Genomic DNA, 18,599 nt, shown 5'->3' with positions numbered 1-18,599 from the left:
TCTACTGGGAAGCTTGTTCGTGCTTAGTGAACTCTTCTCAGGTCACTGAAGAAACGAATCCCCACTGTCTTGGAAAAGATACGTTACAATATGGACAGTTTATATCAATTTCTACAACAATTGTCATATAATATTTTCCACACGGCTGTCAGGTAAGGTTCTCAACTTTTAACACCAATAATTGGTAGCATTCAATCGTGTTTCCGTCCTACACTCGCCTCAGCTCTGCTTTGTGTAGGTCAGAAGTATGGTTGAATGCTACCAACTACTATTGTAAATAACTTCTGATTTAATCAATACATGCGCTCAAGAAAGAGAAACGTACATATCTTTGACAAAAATGAAATTAATTTAGGGATTAATACATATTTAATCGTAATTATTCACGTAACATGAAATTTATCTTCAGTCAAATCCGAAACGACTTTTCCCGAATGGCATCTCTGCCCTTCCACGCCGCACACAGACATTGATCGTCTTTCCTGCGCTCGCTGCGCAATTACGTATAAAACCATTTGGATATTAAGTGTGTGTGTGTGTGTGTGTGTGTGTGTGTGTGTGTGTGTGTGTTTGTGTGTGTATTTGTGTGTGTGTCAGTCGCGTCGCCTTTGCGAATATCATTGATTCCTCGAAGAAAAGATCTTTTGCTAAGTGTTGTACTTAAAAAAATTGCTGCTGAAACAGCAAATGCTAAAATTTTGAGATTATCACAGATTTTTCTCCGCCCACAGTAATCGCTATTCTTCTATTTGCAAACAACGTATCAAGCTATGAGGAATGTAGTAATAGGATGAGTTTTGCGTTACTCTGCACAACTAAAATCTCCAGATATAAGTTCTCACACATTTCCGATGACAAACCGTACATCCTACCTTTATTTTTTTTTTTAAATATTTTACTCTCCACATCGAAGGGCAGAGCGGACTGCTCGAGATGCAATCTATTCTAGAGGCCAGTTCTTTTCAGCCGAATACCAGGCGAGCTGTGAGTGAGGCCGCGGGATCCCAGTTAGTAACACTTGCAAAAGTATTTCCAAGTCCTGCTGTCGCCTTACTACCAAGCGAAACCTATCTAAAGCGTTGGTCGGAACAAAGAGATTGTAAATATTTGAGAGGTAATTTCCAGTTTTCTCATTTGTCCTACAACCAGGGCAACCCTTGAAAAAACTTTTGTTGGAACCTGGAGATAGGAACTATTTCCTTGAAACAATATGTTCCAGACAAAAAGTCAGAAAGTCTATGCAGTTGAATGTGTATGTGTTCATATCCATACTGAGTAAAGTTAAACACTTTCTTGAGGCGTGAAGTGCTTTTTTCCTCAATTTTCGTTTTTCACTGCTGGGAATATAACGAGCTTTTTGAGATCCAGCCTAAGACAGAGTTGCGGTTACCTTCAGCCAAGTGTCACGTTAGGCTGGATGTGAGACATTTGACAGAGGACTTCCGATCCCGGCATGCGCCTAATAACCACGGGAAATCTTCCGATAACCTTGATCGGAGTTGGTGGACGAGGAATACGTTAATATATGTTTTGAAACCATCATCCCAGACAAAATTAAAATTGCTATGTGTGTGTGAGACCACGCACGCACGTCTTCTCTCTCTCTCTCTCTCTCTCTCTCTCTCTCTCTGCGTGTGTGTGTTTGTGTGAGTATGCGCGTGAGTGTTGTGTAAGAGTGCTGCTCGTCGCGAACATTGCTTTTTAAATTCACTTAGTAGTACATTCTCTCACGTGATTCATCTGCAAGCAGTGGACGAAAGAAATCTGTTACTATTCTCTATCAATGTCGATTTTGTCACCATTATTACCCACTCCTTCCTATTTTAAATGTCACGGAACACATTTTAAAGTCGACGGTGTACAACAACCGGCCACAAACTGATCTTAGGTTACTTTATTAAAAAAGTGCTGTTAACGGTTTTATATTTATACAGTTCATAATGAGACAGTTTCCATGCTTTCATCAGAACAAACGATGCGTCGGTATACCGGTGAGTTGCCCTAGGATAATAATTCACAGTTACAATCGTGTAAATAAAGATGATTGCACAAATAAATACAGTTTTCCATAAGTACTTCACGAAAGAAGATGAAGTAAATATTCCAGAACACGGAACCAAAACAGCTGTTAGCATAAAAGTATACATCTTAGGTGTTGCGAAACAACTCAAATCACTTAAGAAAGGCAGGTCTTCTTGTCCAGTTGGTATACCAATCAGGTTCCTTTCAGAATATGCAGACACAATAGCGCCTTTCTTAACAATCATATACAACCGCTCACTTGACGAAAGGTCTGTTCGTAAAGACTGGAAAGTAGCACAGTTCACACCAATATTCAAGAAAGGAAATATGAGTAACCCATTGAATTACGGACCAACATCACTGACCTCAATTTGCAGTAGAATTTTGGAGCATATACTGTACTCGAACATTATGAATCACCTTGAAGAAAATGACTTATTGATATATAACCAACACGGATTCAGAAAATATCGTTCTTGTGCAACACAGCTAGCTCTTTATTCCCATTAAGTAATGAGTGCTGTCGACAAGGGATCTCAGATCGATTCCATATTCCTACATATCCAGAAGGCTTTTGATACCGTTCCTCACAACCGACTATTAATCAAATTGCGTCCATATGGAGTATAGTCTCAGTTGTGTGAATGGATTTGTGATTTCCTCTCAGAGAGGTCACAGTTCGTAGTGATAGACGGTGAATCATCGAGTAGAACAGATGTGATATCTGGCGTTCCGCAAGGTAGTGTCATAGGCCCTCTGCTGTTCCTGATTGCAGATGATGTTGTTTGCAGGTGATGCTGTAATTTACCGTCTAGGAAAATCATCAGACGATCAATTCCAATTACAAAATGATCTGGAGAGAATTTCTGTATGGTGCAAAAGTGGCAATTGGCAGTAAACAAAGAAAAGTTCGAGGTCATCCACATGGGTACTGAAAGAAATCCGATAAATTTTGGGTATACGATAAATCGCACAAATCTGGGGGCTGTCAATTCGACTAAATACCTAGGTTACAATTACGAGCAACTTAAATTGGAAAGACCACATAGATAATTTTACGGGGAAGGCGAAACAAAGACTGCGCTTTGTTGCCAGAACAATTAGAAGATGCGACAAACCCACTAAAGAGACAGCCTACATTACACATGTCCATCCTCTGTTGGAATATTGCTGCGCAGGTAGGATTGACAGAGGACATCGAAAAAGTGCAAAGAAGGGCAGCCCGTTTCGTGTTATCGCGCAATAGGGGTGAGAGTGTCACTGGTATGATACGCGAGTTGGGGTGGCAGTCACTGAAACAACTGCGGTTTTCTTAGTGGCGACATCGATTTACGAAATTTTAATCACCAACTTTCTCTTCCGAATGCGAAAATATTTTGTTGACACGCACCTACGTAGGGAGAAATGATCATCATAATAAAATAAGAGAAATCAGAGCTCGAACGGAAAGATTTAGGTATTCCTTTTTCCCACGCGCCATTCGAGAGAGAGAAGTAGTATGAAAATGGTTCGATGAACCCTCTGCCAGGCACTTAAGTGTGTCTTGCAGATTTACCGTGTAGATGTAGATGTAGATCTAGATGTAAAGACTTGTGTCAGAATACACCTGACACGAACTTCTGAAGTATTTGTTTTCATAGTTTTCTTCTACCAAATCATATTCGTAATGTTGGCTATATTTTCACAATCACACACATCGGTTTGCATTATTATACACTTTCATTAGGTCTCAAAATACATTTCCAGTGCGCACCACATGTTTTGACTCACAGTGTATGAAAACAAATACAGACTGAAAGCGGAGGCTTCGGTGGCCACCTTCACAGTCAATAAAATTCTTCTAGGCATGTGACCGCATTGCCAATGTGTAAAATTTCCGACGTTTCGGCCGCAGTTGCAAAGATGTGGCATTTTGGAAAAGGAAGCGTATATTACTATTATTTTAAATTGAAAAATTATTTTACATTAAATGTTGGGCGTTAAATATAAAGTGATAAATAGTACAGGTATTTCGTGAATGACAGTGTTACAAAGTTATTTACCAAGTGGCAGAGAAATAAATGTGGATAAGAAAGAATGTCTAATCCCCATTTACTGTTTGAATAGTGATGGTGAAAGTACAGTAAAATTTATTCATATTTCATATCATGAAAACTATTGACTATTGTAAATACATACAATATTATAACATTTGTTACTTTACCTACAGATAGTTGTAAAAATAATATATACAATGGAGTTTGGAGAGTATTTTCTGGACGTTTCTCAGCACACTATATCAATAAATTCAGGTTGCCCATTAAGGATATAGTCAGGAAAACTGTTTGTTCATTTGTGTGTGTGTGTGTGTGTGTGTGTGTGTGTGTGTGTGTATTTCTATTTACTTTGATAGATTCGTAGCCTCACCATTTTCTGTTAAGGTAATATTTTCAAGTTGTTCTCAACATTTCTCGCTGACTGATTTTTCTTCAGCGATTGGGACTATAAATTAAGATTTGCTCAAGTTGCAAAGTCTTAAAGAATCAAGGTATTCTTTGTACCTAATCTTAAAACCTCTGCCTTTCTGACCAATGTAGAATTTTGGGCATGTATCACATTGCAGCAAGTATCGAGATTTATTATAGTGGGTCTTGGAAGAATTTACTTAATGGCTTACTTCTCATTGTAATTTACTGTTAGTATAGAAGCTGAGTTTAATATTCTTCTTTTTAAATATGTTCACTATTTCGTATGATAGTGGATCTACTTATGGAATAACAGCATATTTAGAATCGCTTTATGTGGTGATAGATTTGTGTTGGAGTGAATGTTGTGTGATTTGTTGTTCTGTGGACCTCTGGTTTTGGTTTATATTTTGTTGTGGAGTTTGTCTATTATTATGGGATGATAGCCACTATCCTAAGCTACTGTTTTGATTACACTGATTTCCTTTCGTGGCTCTGTGTGACTCATACGTGCTTAGGTATGCCATGGCTCTGAAACATGGCATTTTGTGCTGGCTGGAATGTTACAATGAATTGTCAGTGCTACCATCTGTGGTGGTAGGTGTTCTGTAGACACCAAACTGATGTTAATGATTATATTACAAATTTTAAGATCAAAGAAAATTTATGATCTTATTTGTTTCGGGTTTACTTGCGAATTTAACATTTTTTTTTTTTTACATTTTGAAGAGGTCTGCTGCCAGTTCTGTCAAAAAACAAATTCTATCATCAACATATCTTCTGTAATAGATTATTTGTTTGAGACATGATGATTAGCTGAAAAGTGTTTTCATTCTATGTTATTGATGTAAGTGTAAGCTAATTTCATGGCCAAGCTACTTGCCATTGCCAAGCCATCATGTTGATGGTAGAGCTTATTGTTGAAACTAAAGTATTGAGCTCTGACTTCAGTGTAAGTACTGCTATGAGTTCAAAGTTCGCTGCAATACTAATGTTCTTATAACTATTTAGAATTTTTTCTTGTAATGTTAGTAGTCTCTATAACTGGGATGTTCATACATAGTTTGAATATGTCAAGTAATGCAAATTTAGAAGGAGATGTGATGTGGATGTCTTCAATGAAGTCTATGAGTTCATGTGTGTTATGTATGGTGTAGTTATTTTCAAAAGTAACTGTAAAGTAAAGGAAGAAGAAATTTGAAAATGGAAGTGAACTGAAGGGAGAACAAGTAAAAACTTTTAGGTTTTCCAGTGACATCCTAATTTTGTCAGAGATGGAAAAGGACTTAGAAGGGCCATTGAATGGAATAGACAGTGTCTGGAAAATGGGATAAAAGCTGAACAGAAAGAAAAGCAAAACGATGGTTATGGAATGTAGTCGTATGAAATCAGGCGATACATATGGAATTAGATTAGGAAACGAGATACTAAACATATTGGATGAGATTTGCTATTAGGGCACTGGAATAACTGATGATGGACGAAATACAGAGGATATAAAATGTAGACTACAATGCCAAGATAAGCGTTTCTGACAAAAAGTAATTTGCTAATATCAAATGTAGATTAGGAAACGAGATACTAAACATATTGGATGAGTTTTGCTATTAGGGCACTGGAATAACTGATGATGGAGGAAATACAGAGGATATAAAATGTAGACTACAATGCCAAGATAAGCGTTTCTGACAAAAAGTAATTTGCTAATATCAAATGTAGATTTAAGTGTTAGAAAGCCTTATATGAAGTTATTTGTCTAGAGTGTAGCCTTGTATGGAACTGAAATGTGAACGATAAGCGGTTCAGAGGAGAATGTAATAGAAGCTTTTGAAATGTTGCGCTATAGGAAAGTGAAGATTAGAAGTGTGTCTCACATAACTAATGAGAAAGTAGTGAATAGAATTGAGTAGAAAAGAAACTACTGAAACTACTGGCACAAGTAGACTAAAAGTAGTGAACTATTGATAGAACAGATTCTAAGACATTAAGGGACCACCACTTTGGTACTGGAGGGAAGTGTGGAGGAAAAGGGGGGGCTGAAATTATAGAGGGAGGCCAAGAGATGAATATCGTAACAAGATTCAGAAGAATGTAGGTAGCAGTAGTTATTCAGAGATGAAGAGGTTTGCACAGGACAGAGTAGTGTGGCGAGGTGAATCAATTGTATTCAGACTGAACATAACAACAACAGTATTCGGTAATAAGTTCTACTAGCTTCCAGCTTATGAAGTATGAAGGGCTATTCCTTAAGTTAAGTATTGAAGGGATGGGATAGTTTTGTTTATGAACCCTTGGCTGTGCCTTTAGTTTTGGTACTGAGCGATTCATTGTTATAAAGTTGCATACTTCACATTTGTTCAATAAAAAGTTACAGAGATGCAGTAGCTTATGGAGTTTAGTTTGTAATTTAACAGTGGGATCACACTTGATTTTTGTAATGTTGCTGCCACGGAAAACTGTAGGGTTTCCTCTATATGTTCTTTTTCATGTATTACGACCATAAAATTCCCTTTATTAATCTGTATTATGAGTGATTTGCTTCAAGACGGTTTATTAATATTCTTCAAATCCTTTACTTCAGTGCTTCTGTAGGTGTTATTTTCAGCTTTTTAACTATCAACTTCTTTGATTTATAAGCCAATGCTTTTTTCTCACACGTATCATATCAATTTATTTAACTTAAAAGCCAGTCCATCTTTCTCATTTGTGTCTAGTTTAGCTGCAGCTCATAAGAGCTTTTTACAGGCTATGAGATTTTTGACTGTGGCCGAGCGGTTCTAAGCGCTTCAGTCTGGAACCACGCGACCGCTACTGTCCCAGGTTCGAATCCTGCCTCGGGCATGGATGTGTGTGATGTCCTTAGGTTAGTTAGGTTTAAGTAGTTCTAAGTTCTGGGGGACTGATGACCTCAGATGTTACGTCTCATAGTGCTCAGAGCCATTTTTTGAGATTTTTGACACTATGACAGTTGAGTTTCATGGTAAGATTATGTTTCAAAAGATTATTTAATAGGGTAAATTCCGTGCTACTGAACTGGCTGTCAGCGATATTAACTATCCTGTCAAAAAATTGTGTGGCAAGACTGTTTATTTTTATCCCAACCTGATTTATAAATAGATTTCAAGGCTTCCAATTTCTTTTTGTTGTTCTGTAGTTACTTTATCATCTGTGTGCTGGAGGACATGTGATAATTGTAAAAGTGCGAGGCTTTTTTGTACCTGCAGATGCAAGTTGTAAATGAAATTGTTTAGGTTTCCGTTTTTCCTGTACGCCACTACGAATGTATTAGGAGAAAAGAAATACACACACACACACACACACACATACGTATACATACACACACACACACACACACACGGAGAGAGAGAGAGAGAGAGAGAGAGAGGGGGGGGGGGAGAGAGAGAGAGAGAGAGAGAGAGAGAGAGAGAGAGAGAGAGAGAGAGAGAACACCTCCCCTTACTACATCATTAACGAGCAGACTGAACCTGCTAATACTCTTTACCCAAACAACTTACAGGTAGTGCTCTCCAATATACTCGTAAGTGAAGTTTCAACACCTATCTGTAGATCAAGTGATAAATCTTATAATATTGTGTATATTTACAATAGTCGATAATTCTCATGACACCAAATGTGAATAAATTTTGATGCACTGTCAACATCACTTCAAATAGAGTATAAGGATTTGATGTACTTTCTTATCCACATTTATTTCTCTACCATTTTGTAAATAAGTTTGTAACGCTGTAATTCACCAAATCCCAATTTTGCACTGTGTGTTTAATGCCCCACGTTTAATGTAAAATAATATTTCAGTTTAACATAACAGTAATATATCCTTACTATCCCAAAATGCCATATGTTTGCAATTTATCACTGCAATGCGGCATCTTTAACATTCGCGTACTTTATAAACAATCTGTATTTGTTCTCATGTGTTGTGAATCAAAACACGTAGTGCGCATTCGATATTTGTTTTGTGACCAGACGAAAGTATTTAAAAATGCAGAGCGACTTATGTAATTGTGAAAATACAACCAACATTACGAATATGATTCGCTGGAAGAAAATTATGAAAACAAATAATTTAGAAAGACAAGATGCATTGTAACACAAGTCTGTAGCGTAAACACCTTTCTTAAATATTTGTAACTGTGAATTATTGATCAGCCTAGAGTAATTTACCAGTAAATCAAAGCATCGTTTAGTTTGACGAAAGCAGAAAGGTTGTCTGATGATGAATTGTATAAATTCGAAACCGGTAACGGCACTGTTTGAATAAAGGAAACTAAAACGAATTTGTGGCTGGTTGCTATGGAGCATCAACAATTTGTTTCACACAATAGCCACGGTCTTCAACCATGTCTATATGTGACAAAATTTCATTTGAAAGTACTTCTTCTACACTACCATCACTATGCCAAGTATATCATAGGATATTAGCCATCCTTCTGATTCATTTCAACAAGTTTCGGATTTTCATCCATCTTCAATTGGAGTAATACATTTACACCCTCATTGTTAATACATTTACAAGTTTGTGTCGAATGCATTTTGAGCACAGCAGCTGCGTTTTACACTGTGTCATTTAACCCATTGTTTCTTACTTATACACATCATATACACTTTTAGATTCATATGGTCGACATGTATCTCTTGCAGTAATTTCAGCCTCAGTCAGGGACCTCAGTCGCCAGTATCATGTATAAATTAGTGTTATCATCACTTTCTCACATTCAGCACCTGATCATCACTGAAACGACTTTGTAGCTACTGTTTTTTTTTTTTTTTTTTTTTGCTTTAAGGTGTCACAGTAGTGGTCATTTGGTCGTTTTCTCAGTCTAACCTAATGATAATGTATCCTGTACACATAGCTTCACGGAACGGAAATAGTAAAGTAAAGCCACAACATCAAATCGTATACGAATAGTTCAAAGACAGACAGCTTGTAATTAAAAGATACAGATTCCAGAATGAGATTTTCACACTGCAGCGGAGTGTGCGCTGATATGAAACTTCCCGGCAGACCAAAACTGTGTGCACTGACCAAGACTCGAACTCGGGGCCTTTGCCTTTCGCGGGCAAGTGCTCTACCATCTGAGCTACCGAAGCACGACTCATGCCTGGCCCCCACAGCTTTACTTCTGCCAGTATCTCGTCTCCTACCTTCCAAACTTTACAGAAGCTCTTCTGCGAACCTTGCAGAACTAGCACTCCTGAAAGAAAGGATACTGCGGAGACATGGCTTAGCCACAGCCTGGGGGATGTTCCCTGAGCGGAGAAAATCTCTGCCCCAGCTGGGCCCTTACGATTGACCGATTGACATTCGGTCACGCTGACCACTTTTTTTTTTATTTTATGACCCGGGTCTCCTACTTACAACGCAAGTGCGCTAGCTCCTTTTTTTTCTAGTTTTTTTTTTTGCAGGTAAGAAGAAAACTAAAAACCTCTTGTGTATGAAAATAAAAGACAACGTTCTTCATAAAATAACACATTATCCTTTGAAAACGTAAAACATAAAAGGTTGCTATATTTCCGCAACGGCCTTCTTTTTTTTATTCTTTTTTATTTTTATTTATTTATTTATTATTTTTTTTGTTAACGTAAATGAGTATACAGTCTCACCATCAGCAGCAACCTCCTTTTCTTTTCTTTTTTTTTTTTTTTTTTTTTTTTTTTGGAACACAGGAGAAAGAAAACAAATAGGCTGCAGATAGAGAGCTATGCGTGAAAAGGATAAACATGTGTAAGGAAAAAAAAACTTAGAAGAGGAGGAAAAAAGAGAAGTGAAATAAAATAGGAATACTTTCTGCGCCATGCTCCACTTTGGCGCGCCATCAGAACAAAATGCATTGACCATTGAAGGGGAACGTGGGATCGTCCAGTCTTGGCTGGCACGGTTCGTTGAGATTCCAGCTTTAAGGCGGGTTGGTGAAAATACTCTGTAAATAGTTCGCGAAAGTGGCCCGACAGTGTCGATGTCGGCGAAAGGTGTGGTGATGTACTTGGAGGTGTGTCCAAAAGTCCGCCGGATCGACGATGTCGTCCCGGAAGAGGTAGTTGACAGCCATGCCACTGATCCATGTGATGGTGTGCCACTTAGCCGATGGAAAGTAGGTCATGTCGGGATATATCATCATGGTACTCGGAGGTAGAAAGCCACAATCTTCTGTACGAGGGTCCAGACAGCTGCTGCTGGCCCACACTCAAAACGATGTAAATCTGTATCTTCGACATTGCACTTGAGGCACAGGGGTGAGTCCACCAGTGCGATGTGATGCAGTTTCTGTCTTGTAGTATACGTGCCGTTGACGAGAAGGTACCACATAGAGGTGGTGTCAGTGGTGTGATATGGTCGGTGGATCGTTTTCCAAACTGTAGGCCATGAAACCTGGGGGTGACGTGTTTCGACGGGGTTGTGGGGTGGAGACTTTCGGAGAAGGCAGTAGATGTCGCGGATGGTCGTCTTCCTGGTCCTGGGGAGCTCGGTGCATATGTAACTGTGCTCCAAAAAGAAACGGCCGATATGTGACATCGGAGGTGGGATGTGTGCCAAAGACGTCGGTGGGCGTCTCGAAACAGGTGCGAGCTCGGTGGTCAACATTCCAGTAAAACTAGCATTTTGGCTTTTCCATAACCGGAGTATAGTATTGGTGTAAAGTGTCGTAGTCCTGGCTCTCACATTAACCAGATCGAGGCCACCATCCCACTTCGGTAAGGTGAGAGCTTCACACTGGACTTTGAAGATGTGTCCAGAACAAATGAAATAGCCGAAAGCCGCCTGTAATCTGGCCGCCATTGTCGCAGTGATGGGCAGAATCTGCGCTATATGAGGTATCCGAGCTGCCAGATGGGTATTGACGAAGGTGACTCTCTGGCACATATTCAGCGGGCGTAGTACGTGATTTTGTATGTTGGCCCGGATGCGTTGCAGCAGCGCCCGAAAATTGATCGCCGAGGTACGGCGAATGTCTCGCGTGTACACTAATCCGGGACAACGAAGGGTGTCCACCAGTTGAAATGGGACTACGCTGTCTGCGGGAAGGCCGCGGCCGATCTTCATGGCGCATGATTTTGCCACGTTCACGGCGCTCCCTGCCCCTGCACTGTAACGGGTAATCCACTGCATCGCAGCTTGTACGTCGGCCGCTGAACGTACGACGAGGGCCAAGTCGTCCGCGTAAGCTCGGCAGCGGAACATATGATCCCGGAGTTGAATACCTGTCAAACGTCGCCGTAATCCGCAAATAAGTGGTTCCATCGCAATAGCATAAAGCACCGTCGACAAAGGGCAACCCTGCCGTACTGAGCGTTCAATCCGTATAGGTTCTGTAAGTCTGCCGTTGACGAGAAGTCTGGACGTTGCTCCACGAAGGAGCCGCATAATCACTTGCGTGAACGTCGGGAAAATTGCCATTCGGTCCATCACTGCGTTGAGGAATGCATGATTGACGCGGTCAAACGCTTGTTTGAAGTCGATGGAGATTAAAGCGCCTGGCAGTCGCGAGTGTGTTGCCACAGCGATCACATCTCGATATTCACTGAGGGCTGTCTGTATATTACGATCGCCGCGTAAGGATGTTTGTTCGTGGGAAACAATGTCTCGTAAGACATGTTTGAGTCGCACTGCTAGAAGGCGTGTGAAAATCTTGAAGTCGGAATTGAGTAACGTGATCGGTCGATAACTGTCGAGTCGTGTTCCTCCTGCGGGTTTCGGGACTGGTACAAGTAAGCCTTCCATGGACATTGGTGGCGGGTTCGCCACGCCGGACAAAAGTTTCCAATACATGTCCCTCCATCGTGGCATCATCAAATCTTGGAAGGTTCTGTAAAATTCGAGAGGTAAACCATCCGGGCCGGGAGACCGATTCAGAGACCCTTTGGCCACAGCGCCTTGGACGTCGTCGGTGGTCACCAGAAGTCAGGAGGGTTGCAGCTGCTGCGTTTAGAGTACCAAGTGTCTCCTGGGCAACCTCAGCAATGGCCTCTGCACCGGCAGGTACTTCTTGATAGAAAAGTCTATAGTGCGTTGTGAATGCATCCGCAATGGTAGCTTGCGAAGTCAGCCGTCGTCCATCAGGTAAGTCTAAAGTTGTCATTAAAGCCTGTCGGCGTCGACGAACATTTTGAACAATATGATGCATAGAAGGTTATTCACCGTTAATCCTATCATGGCTGCGTGCTCGTACAATGGCTCCCTCTAGACGGTATCTGGTCAAGGTTAAAATCTTTGCCTTGATGCGTTGAGCTTCTTTTAGACGATCAGGGGATGGAGGATGATCCATAAGTTCACGTAGAGCGCTATAGTAGAAATCAGTTGTATGGTGATTCCACCTGGCTTTGGCTCTGCCATAGTGTGTCAATGTGCGTCGGATGGCCGGTTTGGCGCACAGCAACCACCACTGCAGTGTGGTCTTGTAACGCATAATGCGTTGAACACAGGTGTGCCACGTGTCGGTGACCTGTTGTCGACATTCAGGGTCCTGCAGTAGCGCGACATCGAGTTTCCAAGGTCCTGCACTACGCCATATAGATTGTCGACGTAGGTTCATGGTACAGATGTAGATGTCATGATCCGAAAAGGCAGACGGCCAACGTTCCGCGTCGAAACAGATTTTAGAGCGTTAGAGATGTATATTCTATCAAGTCGGCTGGCGGAGTGGCTCTTGATGTGTGTATACCCCGGGCGGTCGCCGTGTACCACTCGCCAAGTGTCGAGGAGACGAAGGCGGCGGACGAGGAAGCGAAGTTCCGGACATGTGGTGAAATGGGGGTATTGGTCTGTGCGCTCGAGAACACAGTTGAAATCTCCACCTACGATGAGATGATCGTATCGGCCGAGGAATAAAGGCGTGATATCTTCTACGTAGAACTGGAAGCAATCCCTCCGTTTATCAGTGCCCGACGGGGCGTAGAGATCTATGATTTTGAGTGTTCCATAGCTGCAGGGGCGGCGTACGTCTCATATCCATAACACCCAGTCGAAGTTGCTGTCCTCAGTTCTTGTAACAGGGCGATGTCGATGTCCGCTGCTCTTAGCCTGTCACGGAGCAGTTGAAGTTTAGCGTGGGAGCCGATATTATTAGTACTGATAGTAGCTATTCGGTACGCCTGATGGGAGATCCGTGCTGCCGATAGGTTCGTAGCTGGTGAAGATTGTTGTGGTGGATGCTCGAAGTCCATAGAAGTAGCAGGAGTCGCCGTAGAAACTTCCCCCATTTTAGTGTTGGTCTAACGGAGAAACAGATCTCATTTCCGCATCAGATGGAGGTGGGAAATCCGTGTCATCCGCCTATGAAAAATCTCCGACAGGTTTGACATCGGCGAGAGGTGGCAGCGCTGGCCGAGTCGACTCAATTGCGTCGGTGACAACAGGCGTGCTGTGTTCCATGGATTCTGGGCGCGGGGCTTGCGCACGATCTCTGTTGGACGGTTCACCGTCTTGTGGATGACACGTCTCCGTGACAGAGGAGAAAGTGTTATCGTGTTCTCCGTCAGAGTGATGTGCCATCTCTTCGTCCTGCGGAGGGGGCTCATGGTCGATTCTGAAGTCTTGCGACATTTTTATCGTCGTTTGGGCGACTTCTGCTTTCGACAATGAGTTTCGGTGTCTGAGGAAGGAAGAGATTCACGTCGTTCCGGTACAAAAGCCGCAGGTGCTATGATGCGGTCGTCATTCTCCAGAACGCTCTCATTGGTATCCTTGTGATCTCCTAGCGTGGGTGTGTCCGGCTGTTGGACATGTTCACGGGCGGCATCGCCGGTGTCAAGGTGCTGGGACGCCTCCTGGTGTATCGGACCAGACAGACGCTCATGAACGGCGTCTTGTGAGGGTTGGACGTGCAGTGTCGCCGCATAGGTGACTGGAAGGGTGGTCGTGGTTCTGTCGGTGTTCGTATCGTCGGGCCTTAGTTGTGTGATGCGTCGTTGCAGGCATTCATTACGGACGTGGCCTTATTTTCCACAACCGGAACATGTTCGAGGTTGTCCGTCGTAAATGACCACCGCACGGCAGCCGCCGATAGAAATGTACGATGGAACGTGCCGTTTGAGATCGATTCGGACTTGTCTCACGCCATTAAGCACCGGATACGTCGTAAACTGTGCCCATGTCTCGGCTACGTGGCTCTGGACTTTTCCGAACGGGCTTAGCGCCGCGATGACTTCATCTTCAGTCACCTCTAAAGACAGTTCGAAGACACGGATCGTCCGGAGGCCAAGTCCTGCATGGTCGACATCCACAGGTCCGACGTTTCCGTCGGAGTGCCGAAATTTTAGTCCATGTCGCGTCCTTTGAATAATCTCGTTGCAGGCAGCGTCAGAAGTCATCTTAACATAAACGACGCTGCTAATGATCGATAGGTGTATGCCGATGAGTTCGTCACTGGGGATCTTCACGTCTTCGCGTAGGAAGCGTTCGACGGCCAGTGCTTTGGGTCGTGCGTATTCATTTGAGAATGTGAACTTGAGAGTGTTCTTCCTGTAAGAGTTGGCCATTAGAGCTTGTTCGACTGAGAAGCGCTGTGACGAGGAAGTAAACAAAACACTCCGCGCGCGCAGCGGCGTGGACGGCCGAGCGCGGTGCGCACTGCTGTCCTGCCGAACGCAGACTGCTCCATCTGAGCTACCGAAGCACGACTCACGCCGGCCCCCCACAGCTTTACTTCGGCCAGTATCTCGTCTCCTACCTTCCAAACTTTACAGAAGTTCTTCTGTGAACCTTGCAGAACTAGCACTCCTGAAAGAAAGGATACTGCGGAGACATGGCTTAGCCACAGCCTGGGGGATGTTTCCAGAATGAGATTTTCACTCTGCAGCGGAGTGTGCGCTGATGTGAAACTTCCTGGCAGAATAAAACTGTGTGCACCGACCGAGACTCGAACTCGGGACCTTTGCCTTTCGCAGGCAAGTGCTCTAGCATCTGAGCTACCGAAGCACAGTTTTAATCTGCCAGGAAGTTTCATATCATCGCACACTCCGCTGCAGAGTGAAAATCTCATTCTGGAAACATCCCCCAGGCTGTGGCTAAGCCATGTGTCAGCAGTATTCTTTCTTTCAGGAGTGCTAGTTCTGCAAGGTTCGCAGGAGAGCTTCTGTAAAGTTTGGAAGGTAGGAGTCGAGATTCTGGCAGAAGTAAAGCTGTAGGGGCCGGGCGTGAGTCGTGCTTCGGTAGCTCAGATGGTAGAGCACTTGCCCGCGAAAGACAAGAGTCCCGAGTTCGAGTCTCGGTCGGTGCACACAGTTTTAATCTGCCAGGAAGTTCCAAAAGATACAGTGTTGAAGAATCTTGTAATATAAGGTGGGGTCAACCGAAAATGGTCGATGGGGCAAACACTTTACCGTTGTTGCGATCAGATAAAAACCCAGGCAAATACGACACTGACAGAAGCAATATGCAATTTAGAAGACCTCCGGCTGTAGAAAGAGATTACGAACATGGCTCCGTTCTGCTACGACGTTCGATCTTGAAAAGCGACAACGATGGACGGATGACCTTCGTTGTGAGTCAATTTAGCTATATGGAGAATTGAACTTGTCATGCTTTGAGGACGTCATTCGTGGTACGACTAAAGAAAGCCTTTTTCTACTGAATTGGCTGCATTTTTAATTTTCATAGAAATAGTTTTATGATATATTGACACCATATGATTCAAGAGGCACAAATACATCTCAAATAACTCTTTAGTACAATACACAAAGATCTTTCACTTAGAGTTGCGAAGTGATATTTCAATTCAAACTATTGATTGTGTTCAGAATAACGTGTCTCTGCATTATTTTTTTACCAGTAACTGTGAAATCGGCTGTATAAAAGTCATAAGTAGAACTTTTCCCAAATCATTGTATTATGCGGAATTACTCGTATTTGCAGTTTTGTTTGCCATGTGTTTGATATGCATGGTACTATAGTCTTGCATATTGCGTTGCTACTTGTCATACATGAATTTAATACCCTTATTTCATTTGTACCCTAGTTGAAAAAGAACAAAACTTTACCACTGCTTGGGGATTGGTCTGTCTAATATTTAGATCTAGATAACTTCCACTGTCATGTTATAAATGTAATCGTATGTATATTCGTCTCCAGTTCATGAAGGTTCCCTCATATCTACAGAAGATTTAGCTGATTATCACAACGAAGAATATGGATTTCCTTAAGGTTCACACCAGAAAGGTAGTTCTGACGCTGCGCTTGATAAAGGGAGCAGGAATTAAGAAAGATTAAGACACCTTATTACCATCTGTCGTCCAAGACAAAACGTTCAACAACTTAAAACGGTGTACGATGTCTGAAATTCTCAGAAAATATGTATAAGCTGTAGGGAAAAATGTGTAATCTACAGCACGTGCAAGAATCAAGACGGAAATATAAGAATTGAAGACCAAGAGAAAAGTGGTCCAATTTGAACGGGCATAAGGCAATGACGCATCCTTTCTCCCTTACTGTTCAGACAATAAATCGGAAAAACACTGGGGGAAACTATAAAAAAGATTCAGAAGATGGACTAAAATTCAAGATTAGAGGTGTCCAAAAAAAGATTGTCTAATAAACTGCAATCATCTCCGAAAGTGGGGAAATTTACGGAACCTGTTGAATAAAATGAACAGTGTAATGTGCACAGAAAATGAAATGAGAGCAAACCAAAGAACGACAAAAATAATAGAGAGCAGCAGACATGAAATTAGTGATAAGTTTAACATCAACACTAGGAACCACTAAGTAGAGAAAGTGAAGGGATTCTGCTACCTTGGACATAAATTATCAATTGATAGACGAGCAAATAAGGATGTAAGAAAAAGACTAGTACAGACAAACAAGACATTCCTCGATCAAAGATGTCAACTAATATAGAACAATGGCCTCATGAGATGCAGAGTTTGACACAGGGAATGATTTCGTGGTGAGCCACATCAGACTACTCAGAAAATTGATGATTCTAAAAAAGTGGAGTGGAAATTTTAAGGTCAGAAATGGAGGTGGCAGCGAGTGAGAAATGAGACTTACAATAGTGGAACGTTGGAAGGGTTAGATGTCTTGGGGGAAGGGGGAGGGTGGGGGTAATTGTGAAGAAGCAAATGCCGTGTGTCATGGATAGAGGAAATTTCTTGGGTGGACAGGATTATTAACTGGACCTATTGGGACTGTCAGTCTGAGTGTAAGAGTTGATTTGGATCCGCCATAGGGGTAATACATTGGATGGGACTTACCGCAGATTTTGCGTTTAGGAGGAGACTAAAGACTAGGGTTGTGTCTGAAGAGACAGTGGGACTTCTTACAGTGAGCATCAGTGGACGGGTTGTAGCTGATTTGCGAAAGGCGGTCATTGTATGTGATAAGCTCGAGGGAGCGGTAGGCTTCAGAGACGTTTTGGAATGACGGTTTCCTGTAATGTGTTATAGCCCCATTGTACAGAATGTGGTCGACTGTATCTGAGTATTCCAAAATGCTCTGATGAGGTAGGTTGTGCCGGCATCATTTCTGATTCGGAGAGGTTTACATATGTCTAGGTAGAGACAGAAACTTACCTCTGCTTCTTTTTAATCAGTAGTGATGCTTGAAAGTTTTTAAGAAGGAAAATATGTAACACTAGAATTTATATCTACTGCTTGTAGCTGGCCTAAGGCCAACGTGATCGTCGCTAAAGAGATACGGATCAACTTTCTTTTCCATTCTGCTATACGTTATGTTTGTCACGGACTTGGTTGTATGAGATGTTAAGCTGATCGTACGATACTTTTCGCTCTTATTTGCCATTGTTTTCTTCGATATTATGTAGATGATACTTTTTCGGAAGTCTGTTAGTGTGTCTCCAGTCTCACAAATTCTACACACACACACTTGATTAATCGTTTGATTGTCACTTCCCCCATTGATTTTAGAAATTCTGCAAAAATGCTACGTACGCCGTCCACCTTATTTGATCGCGGTTCTTCCAAAGCTCTGTTAAACTTTGTCTCGCACTGGTTCTCCTATTGTCTTTCATATTGACTCCAATTTCTTCTTCTATCGCGTCAACATACTATTCCTCCCCATCGTAATGGCCTTCAGCGTGCTCTTTTCATCTATCTCATCTCTCTTCTGCACTCTTTATGTTAATACTTTTGCTTTTAATTTCAATAAAGGAATTTTTG

The 18,599-nt window shown here is 42.0% G+C and overlaps 1 non-coding gene across 1 annotated transcript; it reads left to right on the top strand.

Annotated features, from left to right (window-relative positions):
- The first annotated feature begins 15,629 nt into the window (after positions 1–15,629).
- Trnas-cga lies at positions 15,630–15,703 on the top strand. The gene has a single exon. It is a non-coding gene; the product is annotated as a tRNA-Ser (tRNA).
- Positions 15,704–18,599: the final 2,896 nt, after the last annotated feature.

This window comes from Schistocerca piceifrons, chromosome 1 (assembly GCF_021461385.2).
Source record: "Schistocerca piceifrons isolate TAMUIC-IGC-003096 chromosome 1, iqSchPice1.1, whole genome shotgun sequence".
Classification (NCBI taxonomy): Eukaryota; Metazoa; Arthropoda; class Insecta; order Orthoptera; family Acrididae; genus Schistocerca; species Schistocerca piceifrons.
Note: the sequence above shows the minus strand (reverse complement) of the source record. Positions and strands in the feature narration are given on the sequence as shown.